The sequence below is a fragment of the Mastomys coucha genome, unplaced genomic scaffold (genome assembly GCF_008632895.1).
Source record: "Mastomys coucha isolate ucsf_1 unplaced genomic scaffold, UCSF_Mcou_1 pScaffold6, whole genome shotgun sequence".
Classification (NCBI taxonomy): domain Eukaryota; kingdom Metazoa; phylum Chordata; class Mammalia; order Rodentia; family Muridae; genus Mastomys; species Mastomys coucha.
In genome coordinates, this window is record NW_022196912.1 from 42,799,186 (window position 1) to 42,814,125 (window position 14,940).

Genomic DNA, 14,940 nt, shown 5'->3' on the forward strand with positions numbered 1-14,940 from the left:
CTGCAAGCTATTATGTTGCTTATATCCGTTGAGGTGGGAAGACTTGCCCACTGTGGGTGACACCATTCCCTGCACAGAGGATTCTATACTGTGCAGAGAAGGCAAGCTAAGCACAAGAGTGCATGCATCCATTCATTGCTTTCTACTCTCAACTGTGACTATTACTACCTATTTCAAACTCCTGACACCTAATGTAATCTAAAACTGTAAGACAAATAAACCCTTTCCCACTTCTGCTGTTTGTATTAAATTATTTTATTATGGCACGAGGAAAGGAAAAGAAGGCATTAACCAAGCCTAGCACTGCTATTTTCTCAGACTTACTTAATGCATAGACTTACTAATACTTAAACACATGGTATTTGATTATAGACAACAATTACAAAGACACTTTTTGTTAGACATTACACTAAATATGTCATACATTAATTTTTATTTTCCTAGTACTGCTGTGCAGAAGGAGATGGCTTTACTCTCCCATCAGAGATGACAATAAATAAAGATAAGTTCTTTGCCAAAATTATAGTTAGTGAGTGGCAGAACCAACGAAAATTCTCAGTTGCTGGTCCTAGATGTCAAGTTATTCGTGGAAGTGTTAAGATGTCCACAGGGAATCTGGGACTAAGCAGCAGTGCACAAACTACTTGTTTTTGTTGTTGTTGTTGTTTGTTTGTTTGTTTGTTTACCATGTCTACAAACCTTCCTTGACAAGTGTTCATTGCTTAGCAGCCATATTTGTATAAGGTTTGGACCTATTACAATTGTTGCAAACTTAAAAGACATTTTATTTTAATCTCTATACATTGCACAAAATAAAATGTTTTCCTCAATAGCATGTATCCACAAATTTAAGAAAAGAAATTCAGTAAGATCAAAAGCTCCAGTGTGTAGCAGGTAAAGATATCAAGTAGTATGGTAAACCAGGTGACATCTGAGTAGAGATGAGAGGAGATCCATGAAAACTGGGAGACAAGCAGCACCCCTGCCATGCAACATGGGAAAGACTTATGGGAAGCGAAGGCATAGAGAAACCTCTGGAGCCCATTCTTTGTCCAGAGTCTAGTCAGGATTTCCCACTCACCCTAAGAGGTCAAGTTAGATGGAGCATTTTACATGAAGCCATCACTTTGACTTGCTCATCAATGGCAATTGAAATGACACTAAAAGGGGCCAACCCTAGTCAGTGCCTGTCAGTAGTGAATCCAGCAAACCTAGACAGCTCTGGCTACTGCAAGCTTTCCCTTCTCCTCATCTCCACTTTTGCTTCAGAAAGCTCTAGGCCCAAGGCACCTGGAACCACACAAAAGACAATGGCTAGAGACAGAAGAAAAAGACTGTAAAGGGATGACTGGCATTCCCATGAGTGAGTGTGTGTGTGCTGGGTAGGCAGGTGAGTGTGCTGTGTTCTGCCAGCAGCAGAATCAGCACTTAGAAAAGAGCCAAGAGAAAGCACCTGCCTTAGCAGACACCTCCTCTTTTTGACTCTGGTTACTCTGTTCATCTTTAAGAATCATCTCTGACTGTGACAAACCCAGATCCTTCCTCCCAGTTAAAACATAATTTCACCTACAGACAACTAATCAGCATTGATACTTAACTCAAGTCTTAGCTGACACAGGATGAGATCCCATGGAGAAGAAGACAGTGTACCTGTTCATCTAATCTTTATAATGAACAAAATAATCAATATTTATCAGGGACACACTCCATGGCAGGTATTATTAGGTGTACCTCACATGTTAACTCACTTAGTAGCCACTGTGAGGTCAGTAAGGTGGTACATGTGAGTATTCAGTGACAAAAGGGACTGATTACACAAAGGTCATGCCCTTGACCGTACAGTGGAATGATGTCTGTTTTTGCATTAAAGACAAAAATCTCTCACCTTCATATAACCACATTTTAAGGAGAGGCTAGTCACTAAGATAATGCTAGTGTCGATGGCAGAAAAATATTAAATAAGGAAAGAGAATCAGAGAATCAAGAATTCAGGATGGAGGGACCTTTCTCCTAAGTTTCTATAAGGACTTCTGGGTTCATAAGAGGAAAAAGTTCATCACGTAACTGTCAGACAGAAGAACCCCCTAAACAATCACATTGAAGGCACACGTGTGGGCTCAGATTTTAGCATGATATTAAAAGGACAGAGTGAAGATTCTATTCTCCAAAGACGGTCAAATAATTGAGGAAGCAGTCTGAGAAGTTCCTTACACACATGGAAAGGTACCTGGTTTTGTTCTCATTGTGTACTCATAGTGCAGCAACTAGGAAGGTAGATTAATATGATCAAAATGTGAATTCTACAGAATCTCTCTGCTTATTGTATGAGGAAGAGATATAGGGAATGAGGCTGGAGAAAAATCATAACGTGTCACTATATACAAGTATACACATAGGAATCTTCATTTAAAAAAGAAAGAAAGAAAGAAAGAAAGAAAGAAAGAAAGAAAGAAAGAAAGAAAGAAAGAAAAAGAAAGAAAGAAAGAAGCTAGACCTGGTAGCACTCAGGAGATGGAGGCAGGAGGATTAGCCAGATACAGCTATAGAACAAGTTAGAGTTCAAACTAGGCTACATGAGAGCCTGCCTGCCTCAGAAATAATGACAAGTCTGTTTCAGACTCCTTTCTTGTGATTCAAAGGTAAGTGTCTAAAGTGGTAACTTACAAAGCTGTAAAATGGGATTTTAGTTCCCAGACATCATCTGTATGATAACAGCTCATAGGAAGAGTTCAAAGCAGAGCTCCAGACACAAACATGTGCATAGAATGGAAGTTAATACCAATGTGAAGTGACTACTATACATTACCGTGTTAATCGTTACTCCCATCTCCAAGATGATTCAAGATTATAAAGGAAATGATATGAGAATTAGAACATTCCATGAATAATATATATTTACCACAAAAGACTACAGAAGACATATAAGAATTAAATGTCAAAATGCAGACATAAATCCCACCTTGTCCATAATTATGCTTAATATAAATGGTTTAAACATTCCAGTGCAAGACAGAGAATGGCACAATGGATCAATTTTAAAGATAAATGACCCAGTAATTATTGTGCCCATTTATCTGCAGTCTCACTTTCTTTGTTTCAGCCTCCCATGCTTAAACACAGTCCAAATGCATTAAATGAAAATGTACTAAAATAAGCAATGTATAAATTCTAAGTTCCTGAACCACAGTGCTATTGCAAAATACCTCTTCTCTAGGGTCCAAACCATCAGTTGATCAAGTGTATCCACAACCTATGCACTACCTGCCCACTAGTTACCTACTCAAATCTGTAACCCCAATACTTATGTTTAGGTAATTGTTATTCAGCTCATCATCAACCCAAAGCACAGGAGTAATGATGCTGAAACTATTGTGCAAAGAGAAGTCATAAAGGGCTTGGTTTACACTGACTCTCACTACCTCATATGGAAAGAAACACAATTGGGAGTGGATCTTGGTGAGACCTTGGTCAAGAATAAATCTACTGTGAAACTGTAAATGACGATAAAATGAAACCATACTATTTTTGCTGTTATGCCTCAGACTATAAAGGTTGCAGCCACAGGAAGTGGCAACATCTAGTTATTCAAGTCAGTTCACATCACTGCATGACACTGTACTGCCCATGCCATGAGATGGGTGAGTAGAGTACTACTAGATGTATTGAGAGACCACATTAGCAAAACTCATTATGGTCTATAGTTATTGTTGTTCTATATATGTTCAACATATTTTCATTAATCTCTTCCTGTGCCTGGTATTAAACTTTGCATGCATACTTGTGTGGGGAAAATCATAGGTTTCATATCATAATAGGGTGTTGAAGTACATCTTTCAGATATTTAAGAGGTTTTTTGCACATGCAGCTTATGATGAGTGTCTGGGTGTCTCTTATCCAAGGACTTGAGAATGTTGGAAGGAAAGTGGTTGCAAACATAGCCAGAGTGCATAACACCTTCAGAGGGGTAGAGGGGGCGCACCATTTTCCATGACTTCAGGGCAGAACTTGTGAGGCAAGTCAACTGAATATGCTTTATTGTGGAATAGCTAACCTCAGGAGAGCATGCCATGGCAAGTGTGCCTGTACTTGTACCAGGATGCCCCAAAATACCAGGGACAATTGTGCTTGATTCAAAGAATAAATCCACATCCCCCCAAAAAAAGCCTACTGTAGAATCAACACCCTCTTCAATGATGGGTAGAACGAGGTAGGAGATAGAGAGGGAAGCAATCCTCAAATAGTACCATGAACCAGGTAGACCTGGCCAGTACTCAGGAAGAACTGAGACACTCCAAAGCAGAATACAATGCCATCCATGATATATCACAAGGAGTTCCGTAAAAGAAGCACCACACAAAGAATTGCATGCTAATCACACTGGAATGAAATTAGGTAGAAATCAGTGATGAAATGGTAAAATGTTCAAATACATGAAAACAGAACAGTCTGTAATAACCTGCTTAATAAGAACATGGCTCACCAGGAAAAACCACAAATCAAATTAGCACACAGGCTGTAAGACCAATGGCAACCTGTAGCATCTAAACCCTTCCCTTAAGAAGCCAGGACAGAAAGGAAGCAAACAGAGGGAAGAGCATGGGCAAGCCAACAGGAGAAAGCTCAAAATGTGAAAGGACCAACAGATCTGGCTGAGCTGGGCAACCAGAGAGAAAACACTGTTGGTTTCAGTAAAGTGAAGAGACTGAATCATCAGACAAATTTTTTTATAAAATGAGAACTCCCCACGAAGGAAAATCTAGACCTAGATGCCCTCTGTGTGATTTCTGACAAAGATTTAAAGAGTAAAGAATTCTGACTCCTTACATACACAGACAGAGTGGGGAGAGAGAGATGCACACATATACATACATACATGCAAACATAAATACATGTACACACATGCATTTAGACATGCACACAGAGAGAAACAGAGATGTACCCATACATACATACATATATACATACATATACACACATATGCACACAGATATACACATACATAACACAGATCAACAGATGTACATATATAAACACAACATATACACATGTACCTGCACGCAGATGCACACTCTAAAGTAAGTGAACTTTTTTAAGTAGTTAAACTAAAAAATACTTATAGACTATATAATCCCATTCATATGGGATTCCATACATCAGGTGATGCTAGGAGGAGAACACTGATACTTTGAAGGGTGTGTAGCAGGTGCTGTGAGTTCAGATTTCTTTTGGGAATGCTAAGAATATCCTAACTGTAGGTATGAGCATGTTGGTGAATATGATATTTTCAAAATACTCCATTTTACAGTTTAAAATAGAGGAATTTACATATCAATATAAATTACTATTTACATTTTAAAAAACATATCATTAACATTTATTTATTAACTCACCCTCTGTTAATCCAGATAGAATATGGCTCTGTTCTCCCTTCATAGCCTTCTAAGACCAAAATCAAGGTATGGGAGTTCTTTTTGGCTCCTGAAAGTCTCTGATAGGCTCACTCTTGCCTTTGCAATAATGAGGTTTCTTATGGAGGAGTAGGGTTGTGGTCCCTGTTGGTTTGCTCACTGTCACCTGGGACCCCTGTCCTAGGAGGTTCTCACCATCCTTGCATTTTGGCAACTATCTCAGAGTCAACAGTGGAGAATCTTTGGGTAAAGCCTAGCATTTGTTGGAGGTCTGATTTCAGGGTGACTTTCATCTCTGGGCAGCAAAGCTTACCATATCCTGTCAGCCCTCATTCAATATTCCTTTTGTAAAGCCACCAAGATGTGCAACCCATATCCATCATGGCAGGGATGGCGTACCCAAGGTCACAGTCCTGTGGAAGCCTGCTGTACACATTGTAGAATATACTGTCCATCTTATCCTTGACCTGCCACATAGCCTTCTTGCTTTAAATCCCCTAGGCTTGTTGCCAATCTCATCAATTTTTTTTCTCTTTTTGCTGGCTTTGTGGTTGTGGCATTTTTGTTGTTTTGCTTCTGACTTAGGTTGAGTATTGATGTGTTACCTAAGCTGCCCTTGAACTCTCAAACTTCTTGCCCCCATCTCCCAAATTCTGGATGCATAGGTGTGCCCTGCTGGGTCTGACCTCACATGTGTTGAGTCTTATCACGTTCCCTAGCACAGAACAGAAAGATTAAGAGTGCTGTAAAAGCACTGTTAGGCTGAAGCCCTGGGAACTGGAAGTCAAAAGTAGAGGAGGTGCAGGTTCGTGCTCCAGTGACCTACAGCAGAGTGAGCACAATGTCAACCGTCAAAGGGTAGAATGGGGTCGTCTGATTATTCTAGAAATTGTTTCTCGTATTTGGACTGCAAACCCAGATCATGTGTTTTTGTGTGTGCAGCAGGAAGACTGTGTGGGCGGGTGAGAAGGGTCGATGTGGCTAACAGTGCTGCTTTATTGCTGCTATTGCTTCAAGCTATTCTGCTCAAAAATAGGAAATAACATGAAAATCAATAGGACATGATAAAAGTCATTGCTGAAGTGGAGAAGCGTGAGCTCGGCCACATGTTCCTTGGATGCCAGGAAGCCCTTTTCCTCTTTCTTTCTCTTTCTCTGCTCCCCCCATCCTCCCATAGTGTGGATTTATCCACAATGTGCCCAGATTCCGAGCGCCTGCAGGGAAGGAGCCTAATTGCAGCCACATGAAGTCTTGAATGACTTGGCTTATTGACACGGCCTCCCTGCAAGAGCGGAGGCCCTGGCCAGGTGATGATAATTGCCCTAGACAGAACTCTCAGACATGTGAGCTTTGCAAAGGGTCTGTGTTCATCAGCCAGAATCGGAGACAAAAATCATGGCTGCATGACTTGCCTTTGAAGAAAGGGTCTCACCTGTTTGGCAGAAACACACGAACTGTGCCCCCACCCTCGTAATACGGGAAGATAAATTTCACCCCAGTTTCTGTATGTCAAAATGGAAGAGTTGTATATTGCACAGACTATATATTTGTGAGCATGTGAATCTGATTTTTAATAAAGGAAAACTAACATTTCTACAGATTTAAAACTAGATTGTTTTGTGCTAAGGAGGGATTGATCGGTGATGTGCTGTGCCAACCCTGGCACAGGCTGATCCTTTCTCTCCTGGAATCATAGTTTTCTTTGGTCTAAGAGGGACCTTTGACCACAGTCTCCTTCTGGAACCACAGCCTTTGCTTTCTCACATATTTTAAGAAGACAGTGCTGCTGGGTTGTGTTTGCTTCATCTTGTTTTTAGGAGGAAATTAAGGCTCTTGAGTTTGCTATCCTTTTCGAGAGGGAATGCCATTTATAACAACATTAAGTAGCAGCGAGTGCTAAATGCACTGAATGAGCTCTTTAACTAATGAAATTATCCAGTTGTACCAGTAATTACATTTGCTTTCCAAAGAAAATCAGAAGGTTTTCAGACCAGTGTCTTCCAGTCACTAAGAACCCACCTGACAAGCACCTTACTTTGTAGAAATTCTGAATGGGCAGACACCAAGGCACCACCAGTTTGTTCCCAACACAGAGTAGGGAGAGAGCTCAAGAGATCATGTCCCCTCAGAGAGTGGCCCGCCTCAAGGCCATTTCACCCACAGTGCCTAAACAACACTGGGGAGGGGCATACAATACCACTCATATCCCTCTGAGATGGCTGGGTTTCCTCTCACAGGAGCCTCTGCTTCCAGACTTTAGAGCAGGAAGGAGGAGTGAACAACGAAGAGTCTCAGGAAATGATCTGGAGGAGAGGAGACTAGTGTGCAGAGGATAGGCACACTGACCTTCTATTTGTCCCACAATGGCCAAACCCACATTTGCGATCTGGACATGGGGGAATCTCATCATCCTGTGGAGGAATCTAGCTATTATCTAGCCACAGCATGAGAAGAAGAATGTAAGTTGCCCCACTCAGCCTTGCACCAAAGCACTGAGTCAGTCATGAACTGGCACTAGGGATCATTTCAACTGTGAGATAGAATGGCTAGTTCATACCACAGTAGAACTCTCAATTATAGAAAATGAGATATTTTTTTTTCCTAATGTCTAAACATGACCAAAAGAATCTACACAAACTGCCTGTTCTGGAATTCAAAAACAAACATGCAATGCAAGCAATAATAAGAGTTCAAAGATAACAATTAGAGGAACATAAACTATTTCATAAATTGCCTGTCAAGTTCAGCCCAGCCCCTCTCACAGACAACCAAGAATGCATTAGAATGTGTCTATGCAGAGAATGCTATAACTGAAAAAGTAGGTGAAGACAGCCCTTGATATGTTGGGGTTTATTTAAAAAGCCAGCAACATTTTGATCTGCAGCTATTCTTAATGTTTTTTCCCCCTTTGGCATTCACCCCTGTCATCTTCAACATCCCCTTTCATTGTCCTGTGTGTAGTCCAGGTTATCACTGAGCCCCACTGGGTGTTCAGCTTTAAGTTACTCAAGACAGAGAGAGACACAAAGGCAGGTACAATGAGTGTGAGTGGAAATGGGTTGCTTAATCAAAACACACAATCACCTACCCAGATGAAACGGTCAAGGACTTTGACTGCAAGATAAAGGCCCACCAACTCTTTAAAATACTGTGAAGCAGAGCTTGGGACATACGCCTGTGACTCTGTTCTGGGTAGAAAAGGGTGATGCTTATCAACCAATCTAGGTGAACTGGTATGCTCCTGGTTGAGTGAAAAACTTGTCTCAAGAGATTAAGTTGGTAAGTGTATAATGAGAGATAACATCAATATCTGGCCTCCCAGACATATATACTCATAGGTACATGCTCACCTGCACATGCACACACACACACACACACACACACACACACATACGTACCTGAACACATAGAAATACACAAATATACACACAGTCATGTAACACACTATTCTGTACAGTCATTTTATTGATAAAATATTTGAGTGGAAGGCTAATGGATGCCCAGAAACAACCACGAAGGAAACTGGAAAATACATCATAAAGTACACACACTGGTCTGCCTATACTCCTTTATTTAAGTAGTTAAGGCTGTACATTAGGGCAATAAAGTATATTCTGGAATTTAAAGCCTCTGCGTTTTGACCTTAGCTCTGCCTTTGCTGTCTATCGGATAGTAAGTAATCATTTTAACACCTGTGAGAATCCTTTCCCCCCTCTGAACCTTCCGCTCCAAACTGAACATTCGTCTGCAGGTTTTCAAAGTCAACACAGCAGTGTGACTTCCTGCCAGTGAACTTTAATGCCCAGGTTGAGTCTTTGCACTGGAGGTTCCAGAGGGTGAGCAGATTCACTCACTTCATATCTCCTGCTGCGTTTTTTTCCCCAAAATACAAACTAGATTTTAGTGTAACAGATGTTTGCTTATTATGGGAAAACCGTGCACTGAAACTCTGAGGCTTGCTGAGTTTATTTCCAAGAGCACGAGTCTAGGACATTGTGAAGGTTTGCAAGGTAGCAGGGTCCTGACTGATAAAACATGGCCAGTGTCTACTATTTCATCTACTTGGCATGTGATCAGTGCAATAATGGTCACTTAGGGGAAGTCAGATTTAATAATGACTATCTGAAGGGCAATCGTCACTGTCAAAATTCGGCCGATTTCAGTGAAACAGAATCTCCTTGTTTGACGCTGCTTTTATCAGCTGGTGACTGACTATTTCATCTTGTCACACTCTGGGTTGTGCAGGTGAGCTAGCTAAGATCAAATGTGATTGGCATGTAGAGCCCTTTAAAATTGTCAGGCCAACTTGCAATTGGGCAGGATGCCACCCGAGCAGATGGCTTGGGTGATGCCAGGCAGCCAGGGCAGGCATCAACGCTGAGTATCCATAGAACATTTACTTTCTCTTACTGAAAGTAAGGTGCAGGTGTAGGAGTAGGGCAGCTCAATGTTGAAACATACTAAATTATTAGTATACTATAGAGGTGCTGTCTTTTAAATATGAGGAGCTAGGGGACCAGAGAATAAAAGATTCTGAGCTTCTCAAGGTGAAGAGGCATGGTAAAGGCATGGCCTATCATCCTACACTTGTTCCCGCTTCACTCATTCGTCCAGTAAGTTCTGATCACCCACAATGGAGGGGTATCACCTACCTAGATCTGACCAGACAGGTGTGATTGCTATCACAAGTCCCTGTTCATCTACTTCTGCTATAGAAAATTTGCCACACTAATGAGTAGTCCCCACTGAATATCTAATTTACACTACACGCAGATCTATTATTCTACATGGAATCCATTCCAAGACATAGGTAGCAGAGTAACCATCATGGCTTCAGGTAGAATTAGAAAAAAAAAGGCTAATATTTCCTCTAGAAACAGAAATATTACTTGTGGCTTGAGTTAACTATCTCTTAACTTCATCCAACTTTATAAAATATAATCACTTGTGCAACTCTGAAAAATGAACAAAATGTGTGATGTATATATCTCTGTTGTGACTGCATCTTTTGTGGTTGGAGAGAATGCTGTTTAACTGTCATGTACGACTCAGATTCCAAAACATCAATTTAGTATCTTAGCAGGTTCTGAGGCCTCAGCTCAAAGTGGAGACATGGCTGGAGCCATAAAGATTTGGGGTTATAACAGACTGATACCACACATTGTTACAGAGTCCTGGAAAATAAACTTGACTGTCTGGTATGATATACAGTAAATGTTACAGAAGCAAGGAGAAACTTTAAACAACACTCCTGGAAATAGCCTAGTAATCAAGTACAGGCTTGTCTATCTATGAGAATGCTACACATCTAATGGGAAAGACATTGGAAGAAAACTCACTGAAAAAAAGGAAAATTGGGGCCCGTATATTATGTTGAATATAAGCATGACTTGGCTCTGCCTTACACAGGAGAACTTATAAACAACAGAAAGGATTGCTCACAGATCTGGAGGCTGGGAGGTACTGTGTCTGGTCTTCAGGGATAGTTATTTGTGTATTTCCTCGCACAGCCTCCTTCCAGCTTCTCCTCTGAGGTCACTATTTTCATGAATGATGACTGTATGATGTCAACATCCCACAAGGCTTCCTCACAGCATCATGGGAAGATTGCACTAGAATCTCCCAGAGGAGAATGTGCACTCTGTGTATTGTACTACCTGTACCTCTTAGCATCCTTTCTCCACAGTCTATTAGTACCCATACTCTCCCTGTACATTGATGCCCTTGACCTTGTCTTCCTGGTATCTCTGTATAAATCCAGGGTAAGAGTACCGAAGTAAACAAGAATCTCCTAAGTGGTCCTAGGGTCCAATCTCTTAAATATCATAATGACTCTTATACAAGAAAGATGCTCCAAGGTCGTGCCTAAGTTCAAGAGACTTTCTCATGGTGTCCTATAAAGTAGAGCATTTGGAACTTAACACTGTACCAGGCTTTCATGTCCAGACAATGACACCATTAGAATATTCATAAGATATGACAGGCAGGTGTGAATGTAGGTAGATGTCATTAGCAGTGGTGAGTGGCATTTTCAGCATAGGCTGTTAGTGATGACATCATCCCTATCATTTTGAATATTTGTATACTGGTTAACCTTGGATGGAAACATGGAATGGATTATCTTTCCTAAAACAATCACATATTGACTTCCTAATTTCCATCCTTCACTTGTGTTTGTATCTTAAAAATGGACCACTGAAGGTGTGATTGTTTAAGAGGCATGCTTGGGGTCCCTAACCTAAGTCATGTATTCCTATAGAAAGGAACACCAAACTGAGGTGAAGAGAGTAGACTTCAGAGGTGGAATCAAGACACCAAAAGCTAGAGTGGGACATGGTAAACATTCTCACCGCACCTTGAGCCATCAGAGTAGCCACCTCTACCACCCCGGATCTCAGGTCCCATCCTCCAGAACTGTGAGGTGAGTCCCTGATGCCTGAGGTCCTAGGGTTTGAGTTCTGTGACAGCAGCTGAGACACTGAAGGACAAGCAAACATTGCTGTAATGTACAACGTAAGGTGAGAGGAGACAGGTGTCCTGACAACTGTGAGGTCTCATCCTGTGGCTAGGTGACTTTTTTGATTGGACAAGAGAGTAGAAGTCATGATACTTGAGGGACTTCAGCCATTTGACTGGAGTATAGATAAATCTAAGAGAAAGAGCATAACTAATTTTTAACCCTGGGTACCAGTTGCCTTGCCTGATGTTTTGCCAAGCATGGTTATGCCTTTTTTCTTGGTAGTCAAAACAGGTACAGCTTATCTCTCTCCCTCTGCCCTGTCAGCATCCAAAGCTCAACAGATCTGACATCCTAATAGCTAAGGTATTAGACCCATTCTCTCTCCTCCTGGTCCTGCATTTTGGAGGATGTTACCATGTCTTGCCTTGACTTACGGAAACTGTGATCTAATTCGTCTCCCTAAAGTCTATTTCATGCCTCCTCCTGTGTGCCATTCCATGTCAAAACACAGCAAGGCAAGTTGAAGGCTTCATCAATCACATGGAGTGAAGGCCAGTCTCTAGTAATATAGACAACAGCATCTCACCTTCCTAGAAGATGTAATGACTAGGAAGATAGGCCACTTGACATCGACCTGCGCTCCACACTTTTTGGTTTTGTGGCCTTAGACCTTGGACGCAACCAGCAGACCTTAGGTTTATCATTATAAAATCAGATAGGAGTGGTTTTCTAGGATTGATGGTAAAATGCACTGACCATTGAATAGCTAAGAAAGCATCATTTAAGAAAGATGCTCTAAATGCTACATGGAATTCATAGAGGCCGCGTGTTCAAATGCCTTCTTTCCCTTTACTCTAATTCTAAAATGCTTAAACTCTTTCAAAATACCAAGCAATACTGATAGAGACATACATGTCCATGGAATATTTGCCTGATCCTCAAAGCCCATATTAAAAAAACCCAAAAAACTTATGCCTATAATCCCAGCACTAAGGAGGAAAGATAGGAAGATACCTGGTGCTCAGTGGTAGTCAGCTTCACTTAGTCAGAGCTCCAGGTTCAATGAAAGATTGTTTATGGAAACAAACAATGTAAATGGCTTCTGAAGAATGACACAGAGTGGATGTCTGGCACCCACGTACATGCACACAAATGTGATATACATGAACATACACATGCATGTACATACATGTATATGTATGACCAAACATACCTAAGCACACACACAAAATTACCACAAGCAAAATCAAAACAAAGCAATATTATTTTTCAGACTTCAGACCTAGGCTTGATGGGACCCTATTTGTTTGAAAATGTCCCCTTTTAATGTCTAGTTTCTTTTTAAAAATGTCTCTGTGGTCGCCTCTTCTCTCTCTCTCTGTCTCTCTGTCTCTCTCTCCCTCTTTTCCTCTCTGTCTCTCTCTGTCTCTCTCTGTCTCTCTGTCTCTGTCTCTGTCTCTGTCTCTCTCTCTCTCTCTCTCTCTCTCACACACACACACACACACACACACACACACACACACGAGGGCTCACGTAGCCTAGGTTGGCCTGAATCTTGCTGTCTAAGCCAAGATAAATTTGAACTTACTTGTGATCTTCCTGCTTCCACCACTTGAGTACCATCACAGGCATATACTACCACATCCAATGCATGTGGTATTAGGAATTAAACAACCCAGCCAATCACTCTACTTACTGAGCCACGTCACCAGTCCATCTCCATCTTACAGAGCCTTTCCTGGGCTCTAGGCAGAATTGATCATATCCTCCTTGTGCTTCAATGTATCTTCATAGAATTCTTTCTTGGCATGGAAAAATCTCCACAGCAGGAGTTGGCTTAAGTCTTTTTCTATCCAAAAGCTAGTTCTCTGTATTTGGCTAGGCTTGGAAGGACTCTTTTATACACGTATAATTTCTCCAATGATTTGCTCTTTAGCCCAGACTGGCTTTGAAATCTCCAAACTTCTCATCCAGAATCACAGATGTGCATCACCAAGCCCAGGGAGACATTTTTGTCAATTAAAGTTTACATTTCAATTTAATCACCATTAAAGATAAATTTACTCTCATGTACTGTGAAGTAGTCAACTGAAGACAAACTTCCTGAATGAATAAACAAACGAGGAATGAATCTGAATATGGTGACATAATCTTAAGGCATGTCATACCTGAGTAGATGAAGCAGGATTGACGATCCAAGGAACACTGATGTCCCAGCAGTCATAATGACCAAGATGATGTCCTATCTCCTACCACAGCAGACTGCTGTAAACACATATGTATGAACACTGGTTCATACAGAGAAAGCCACGACAGGCTGTCAGCATCTCCCTTTGACACATGTGCCTGCCTCACACAGCAGTCATGATCTGGAATGTGAGAAAAACACACCAAGTTGTAAATCAAGCTTGGAGTTTGTGATGTTGTGCTGATATTCTGGGCAACTTGTGTCTCTTCGCCAAAAGCCATGATGAGAAAGTAAAATGGGGCCGGGGTGTTCCTGGAAAGTCGAGGGAACCATTTTAGAAGGACTCAATCATCTCTAAAAGAAAAAATAAAAAGCCTAATATGTCTGGAGAACCAAAACGGTACATGGAGAGATGGTGACCAAGCACAGCTCAGGACTCAAGGACTTGGACCACTTGGACAAGATACTGCCTATCTGCCATATTCCACATTAACAGACTCTATTTTGTAACAGAAAAAGAAATGGAAAATATTTACAAATTTGTCTTAAGGTGGTAGTATCATTCTGTTAGCTCTCTATTATGTAAGATAAGTATAAGCTTTGTGTATACTTCATATTATATGTATAAATATGAAAACATAGTTATAACAAACCACTGAAAATCAAACAGAGATAGAGAGCTTCTATTTTTTTTATTGTACCTGAGTTACGCAATCTAAAATTTGATCCTCAACTCTTCATTATGCATTCAATGTTTTTCCATATTCCAGGTCAACTAAGGATTAGGCAATGAAAAGGCATAGACACTAAGAACAATAATCCCAGATTTGAGTGCTCATGTTCACTGTGACAATTAGTTTATGGAAGCATCCTTTCAAACCTAT